We start from the raw sequence: 7,637 nt of genomic DNA on the forward strand, positions 1-7,637 counted from the left end.
AAGTGTCACTAATCAAATGAACAATCCTAAAATCAACTCACATTATGTGGTATCTGTTAGAATAAGTGGCCTTAAACAAGAGGGGGTGAATTGTTTATAAGATATTTTTGCAAACTTTGAAGGTATAATGAAATTCAATGCCAGATTACAAAGAAAAGAATCAAGTAAACAAATACCCAAAACTATTTTAAGATGTTATCAGAAAAACAATCGGTTGTTTTTATCAACAGTTAATAAAAACAACTTAAAACAAATATATGTGAGATCAATGAAAGAGAGAATCACACAAACAGATTTATACTGGTTCACTCTTACACCAAGAGCTACATCAAGTCCTCAGAAACCACTGGGTAATCCACTATGCAATCAAAACCAGATTACAAACATCACACACCAAAGTAGTGACCTTGAACCCCTCAAGAAACACACTACCTTTGGCAAACCACACCAAGAATGTTGATCTTGAACACCTCAAGAACACACAACACTCCTTGGCAACACAACTACAGAAATACAGTAATCAAGGAAGAAGGGAATATAATACACCTGGGTATTACAAAGCTTAAAGTTCAGAATTACAACCCAATCTTATTCCACACACTTAAGAATGATCCAAAGCTATTTCAAATCTTGGAAAAACTGTTTTGATAAACTCTTTCTCTTACTCCAAGATTAGGAGCGTAAAACCACCTTTATATATACCAACCAAGTGGTCAAAAACATTTAATAAAGGAGCCAAGTTAGTTAGGATCATTTAAAACATATTAAAACCACTTAACAAAATTTTGTTAAGATTTTCATAAAAACAATCGATTGTTTTGTCAAAATAATCGGTTGAATTGACTTGACTGCAAAGTCAAGCTTTTCAAAACCTTTTCAAAAACTGCTAAGGTAAAACAACCTGTTGTTTAAAAAAAAAACCTGTTGAAATTTTAACAACATTTTAGAAAACTCATCTTTTCAAAAGGTTAAAGATTCAAATAAACCTGGATCATCTTAAGGAGTGAATTAACAAGTTCCAAACAACTAGACAACACACACACACCCAACAACAAGGTCTTCAATCTTTCCTCTTGGATTTGGAGACATCAAAGCATCTTGTTCAACAGTATCAAGAGCTATAATTGTGTTTATTTTTTTTAGTTGATTTGGCACTTTACATTCAATAAATTTACATTCTAGCATCTTTAATTCTTGTCTTTAAATTCAAGTACCTTTACTTTCATGTTTTTAAATTCAAAGACCTTTACTTTCTTGTCATTATTTTCTTGCTTTTAATTTTCTAGCACCTTAATTTCTTGTAGATTCTTTTAAGCCTTTCTTGTATTCATAGCATTTTTCATTTTGAATATATTCTTGTGATGTCTTTTATTGATCTTGCTCTTTACTTTGAGTCATATGTTCATTAGTGTTCTAGGTGTCCTTATTTTGATTCTTCTTACTATCAAGAGTTTTGAAGAATCCAAATCCAAGGTGTTTGATGAAAGGTTGGTGTTGTTGTTGTGTGTGGGTGGGATTTGGGTAGAATAAAGTGTGATCTACTCTTTTGTTGAATCTAAAACTGATGTGAATTGAAACCTTTTTTAAATTAGATGTTTTTCCAACTAAGTGAAAAACAACCCATTGTTTTGTCGAATCAACCGGTTGTTTGCTCTTAGGAGTTTTGAAAAAGGTTGAAAGTTGTTTGACTTGGTTGACTTAACTGTCAAACCAAATCAATCGGTTTTTCGTGTTTTCAACCGATTGTTTCTTTGAAAATCCTAACAAAATTCAGTTTTGAATGGTGAATCTGCCTTAAATGTTTTCTAACTGAATACGCTCCTTCATTAAATGTTTTGACCAATCTTTGGAAAATATAAATAGTTTGTTATATGTTTTTAAAGTGTAAGAAATAGTTTTGAGAAATTCAGTTTGACATATTTGATCTCAAGTTTTTCAAGATTCACATCAAGCTTTGGATTTTCAAGTGAGAGTGGAATAGGAATGCAATTGTATTCTTTTCAGTTGTACTTTGACCAGGTGTAATCCTTTTCTCAATCTTTTGTATTTTTGTTGTTGTATTGCCAATGAGTGTTGTGTGTTCTTGAGGTGTTCAAGATCAATACTCTTGGTGTGGTTTGCCAAAGGTAGTGCGTTTCTTGAGGGGTTAAAGGTCACTACTTTGGTGTGTGGTGTTTTGTAATCTGGTTTGATTGCTTAGTGAATTACCCAATGGTTTCTTGGAACTGGATGTAGATATTGTTGTAAGAGTGAACCGGTATAAACTGCTTGTGTGCATTTCTCTTTCTCTGATCTCCTTTAAATTCTATTTTTAAGTTGTGTAAGTTTTAACTGGTATAAACAACCGATTGATTCGAAGAAACAACCGATTATTTTTCTGTGTTTCACTTTAAAACAGTTTGTGTTCTTGGCTAACTTGATTCCTCTTCTGGATTTCTTCACTGAGTTTCATTAAACCTTCAAAAGTTTTCGAAAATCTCTTATAAACAATTCACCACCCCTCTTGTTTAAGGCCATATATTCTAACAGTATTCATATCATTTTTTGTTTTGAATATATTCTTGTGATGTCTTTTATTGATCTTGCTTTTTACTTTGAGTCATATGTTCATTAGTGTTCTAGGTGTCCTTATTTTGATTCTTCTTACTTGCTTTTAATTGTGAAGTTTACACATTAATTAGAAACTTGTTTTAGTAGAAGTTGATGTTAAGTTCCAAACATATGATTTCAAGTGTTCAATTATATTGAATCCACCAAAAATTTTGTGAAAATTGAATGTTCTTGAAAATGTACATGATGCAACCTATGATCATTCTTTGCCATAAGTCACATTAGGCTAAAAAAAAATACAGCAAGGTATTTTAAAAGAGAAAAAACAGTACCATTTTTACTGCACCAAAACAGTGACATTTTTTTAAAAAAAAATCTTACATAAAAAACAACAAAGAAATTTTGTCCAAAGGCATCTTGGTTATCACTTGGTATAGAACATCATTTTCAAAACTATGGATTCAACTTGATTGGAAAAATTTTTCAACTTTGTGGAATTTTTTATCCTTTTGCTTTAGCATTTTTCTATTTACAAAGTTTCATAGTTAAAAGTTTAGTGAGTTCTTAGAGTCTTCTTTTGTGATTTTCTTGATTATCATCTTTTCAAAGTTTTGTCACATTCTTTTCCTTCAAATTTGGTTTAACCTCTTGTTTGTCTTTTCTTATTTCCTCAAGTTTTGTGGTGAATTATCTTTGAGCAAGTGTGGAGGCTTTGTCCCTTTTCACTTGAGAGTTGCTCATACCACAAGAAAGACTTTGGTTAAGGGAAGAATTTTTTTTCTTTGAGTGGTTGAGTGTTTTTCTTCATATTGCTGCAAGTTCTCCTTTGTTTCTAACTTGTTTTCTCTAATTGTTTGTTCTTTGTGTTTTGTGTTGTTTGTTGTTATGGATCATCTTTCAAGTGGTGAATCATCTAAGCCCCATTCTCCACAAAAGGCTTTCCTTATTGGAGAATTGAAGGAGGCTAAGCGCACCATTGCACAAAAAGAGGAAGAGATGAGACAATGGAGGAAAGACTCCAAAGGCTATAATTGGCCTATGAAAGACCCCACTGTGGAAGAAGACATCATCAAAGACATGAATCAAGAAATTCTCAAAATTATGATGGCCATGAAGAAGAAGCCGAATGGAGGATGCACAATTTTGAAGATAGGTGCCAACATGTGGCAAAGCCTTATTTACCATTTGTAAAGTTACCTAGTTTTAGTGGGTCCAATGACCCTTCTTCGTATTTAGCATAGGAAGCTAAGGTTGAACATCTTTTTAATGTGTATAAGGTCACCGAGGACCAAAAGGTTAGGTTAGCTTCCCTAGTTTTTTATTTATTATGTCAACCAATGGTGGCAACAAACTGTAATGGACATTGAGCTAAACAAGAGGTCAACCGTGGTCTCTTGGTATGATTTAAAAGCATGTATGCACGCGTGGTTTGTTCCTCCTCCTTATAGGAAGGAACACTTGTTGAAGCTCCAATGGCTTCATCAAGGACATAGGACAGTAGATGAATACTTTCAAGACTTAGAAACAACCTTGACTAGAATTAATATGTATGATAATGAAGAATTCAAGATAGCTAAGTTTGTAAGTGGTTTGAGAAGAGAAATTAAAGATCTTGTAGAATTACATGGGTACTCTTCTTTAAAGAAAGTGGTTCACCTAGCCATCAAGGTAGAATCACACCTTTTGAAGAAATCAACTTTCAAAAATACTTATAATGATGACTTTTACAACTCTTCTTCGAAGGATACAAACGAAAATTTTCCAAAACCTCCTCCTTCCAATTTTTCAAATGTAACCACTTCTCACTAAAAAGTTTCTAAACACACTCTTTCTCCCTCTACCCCTAAGTCACCCACCAAAACTTCAAGAACTAAATGTTTTAAATGTTTAAGTTTTGGGCACATATCTGCCAATTGTCCAAATAAAAGCACCATAATGTTACAAGCGGTAACTCAAGACCACAATAAAATAAAAACCAAAAGTGACAATGAAAGAGAAAAAGAAGGACAAGATAAAATGGGTCTTATCCCTTCATCTCAAAGGTATTTTTCTTCCTTTTCTTTTTCATTCCCAAATAATTCTACATACTTGACATCTTTGTTAAAGAAGTTTAGGGATGATCCTCAAAAACCTCCCAAAGGTTCTACCCTTTTAAGAGGATTTTCACAAGAACATCATCTCTTCCCTAAACATTCTCTAGAAACATGGCATGTATCTAGAATTCACCCATGTGAACTCCCCAAGCTTCATGAACATAAATTTGTTTCACATCCTAAATTTAGAAATATCTTCTATGTGTACAAACTCACTATGTTATTTGTAGAAGTTCTAAATTCGAGGTTGAATTCTCTCCAACTTAGGGGGCATGATACGACCCAAATCCACAAGAAGATGACCAAGAATGCCAACTATGAAGGGTCATCTCAACAATCAAGGGAAGACCTCATCAGTAGGAGGAATGGACAAGGATTGGAGCACCTAAAGTTCTTCACGCTAGTCTTCTTAAATACTTAAAAAATGTTGAATGAAGAGTAAAGTTAGAGTTTGTGTTAGAGTTTGTGAGCATTGTCTCTCTAAACCATTGGTCTTATCTTGTGAGTGTTGTGAGCTCTCAAGTGGCGACATCTACACTTATCTTGGATTCAATTCACCATCTAAGTGGCGTGCTCCTTCACAATTCCACCACTTCTAAGTTTCCTTTCACTCATATTTTTCCATTCCTAAAATATGTCTTGTTCTTGTTCTTGAATTTCAATTCGGTTCATGTTCTTACACTCCTTGTCTTTGATTAAATTCTGCACCTAGTTTGTCATTCATATTCACCTTTAATTGTGTTTTTCCTTTGACCTTATGGAAATGAACCTTCACATCTACTTAACACTTGTTAAGTTAATGTCCAGTGGGAATTTTCCTTAGGCTTCTCAACTATAATTGTTCTAAAATCTAAATCTAAGTAAAGTGTCACTAATCAAATGAACAATCCTAAAATCAACTCACATCACACACATATTCAAGTTGTAAATGTTAGTTGCATGTATTGTCTAATTCTTATAAGCGTATGATATGATTTATAAGATGCTTTATCATACGTAAGAAAGACTGCACCATGTTGTATCGTCTAACAAACAAAACACTTGTATCTTATATGATTTGTTGTTGAAAACATTCATGTTATAGATGATGAGTGATTCATGTTTTATACTTTGTGGTTTTCAACACTTAATCAAAATTACAGAGTGTTGAATTTTTCCTTAACAACAACTAAATGTTCACATTAACAATAATATTGCAATATAATATTGTGATACATAAATGTTGCATTACCTTAAATTATAATTGCCATGTCTCAAAGCCATTAGGCTCATAAGATTTAACAATACAAATGACCAAAGGCCACTCTATGAATAATGTTGATGGTGTTCAATGTTGTTCTATGCTCGCTATCATGTCCATGCAATAGTCTTATAAATAAAAAGAAAAATAGGTAGCTTAACATAAGTAATTCAAGCCTTTATGCATAATCACATTTTTTATAACAACTTCACTTTTGTCTTCGACTTCGATGACGAGCTTGTATTTTCAAACGTGACGAGGTAGTCTTTGTCTTTCACTTCAGTCGTCTTCAAACCTTTCTACAAAAACACTTGCATTTGACAATACTTCTCTTATGCTTCCTACGACACTCATGAATACATTGCTTCAAAGATATCTTGGTCCCTCTCCAACAAGATCTACCCACGACTATTTGTTGACCAAGATTCATCATATGAATATTTTGATGATGAAGAGTTGACAATTGTGTCGTATGTTATAAACTTAATAAATGAATATGTGTGATCACATGACAAACGTAGTATCTATAGTTAAAAGCATAAATCACTACAAAATTTCAAAGTGTTTAATGATTTTCAAAAACTATTTTACAAAAATCTTTAATGAAATATTTAAATAATTATCACATGTAATAATTGACCATCATAAATGAATAATTGACTATCATTAATAATAATTGATTATAACACACCTTGTTTTAAAATACCATATTTGTTGATAATTAATTATTCCTTCAAATAATTGATTATATGCTATCCAAATTTTCAAAGTCATTGCTTTCATGGTTAATTATTATCTTTATGAATAATCAATTAAACTTCTAGTTGTTAAAAAAATATTCATTACATACTTGTACTAATAATCAATTATCACTTAGAATAATTAATTATTGTTTTCAAATGTCAAAACCTTACTTGTGCAAATAATTGATTAACTGAAAACATTGTTTCTAGAAATATTTCAAATATTCAATAATCTTTTTTAAAAGCTCTTAAATACTATGAAAAATCCTCTCTTATTTTAAGACATGTTGGAGGTTGTGTGGTGATCTTCTTATTTAATTACTCATTATTCTACATCTTCGTGATTCATTAATGTGAGGTGACATCTTTCTAAATTCTTGTAAACTCTTAATATGCATGTATGATTGCTATATTTGATGTAATATTTATGTCTTTTTTGATATTGTTCTAGAGAATTGTTAAAGAAAAATGTTGGTGTATTGTCTTCTTAAAAGTGTGATTACACATGTTGCATATGAAATATACTTGCAATCTGAACTTTTTAAGATAATAAACAAAATGATTCTAAAATATAGTTTATTAATACTAGATATAAAATTGTTTTATTAAAATTGGTCAAAAATATTTTGAACAATCTTTCTTTCTTTATCTATCTTTTAATTTTTTTTCTTATTTTACAAGAACCCCAAACCTTAATCAAATGCTTCCATAGATGTTAATTGACAAAGTGTTATAAAACCACCACTTCACCAACCTTCTCATTATTGAACAATCTCTTTTTACTTACAATATCTCATTTCCCTATTTCCATTCTACTAATACTCTTATATTTTATTTTTCTTAAAAATTTAAATATAATAACAAAATTCTATTTTTAATAAATATAACACCGCCCTACTAATTTATATTGATATATTATTATATTATTGAAATGCAATTGTTACATAATTATTTAAAGAAGGATGTCAAGTCTTACTAGTAGTATGTGTTGCTAAAGTATTGTTGATAGGA

The sequence above is a fragment of the Phaseolus vulgaris genome, chromosome 6, assembly GCF_051622355.1.
Source record: "Phaseolus vulgaris cultivar YP4 chromosome 6, ASM5162235v1, whole genome shotgun sequence".
NCBI classification, from domain to species: Eukaryota; Viridiplantae; Streptophyta; class Magnoliopsida; order Fabales; family Fabaceae; genus Phaseolus; species Phaseolus vulgaris.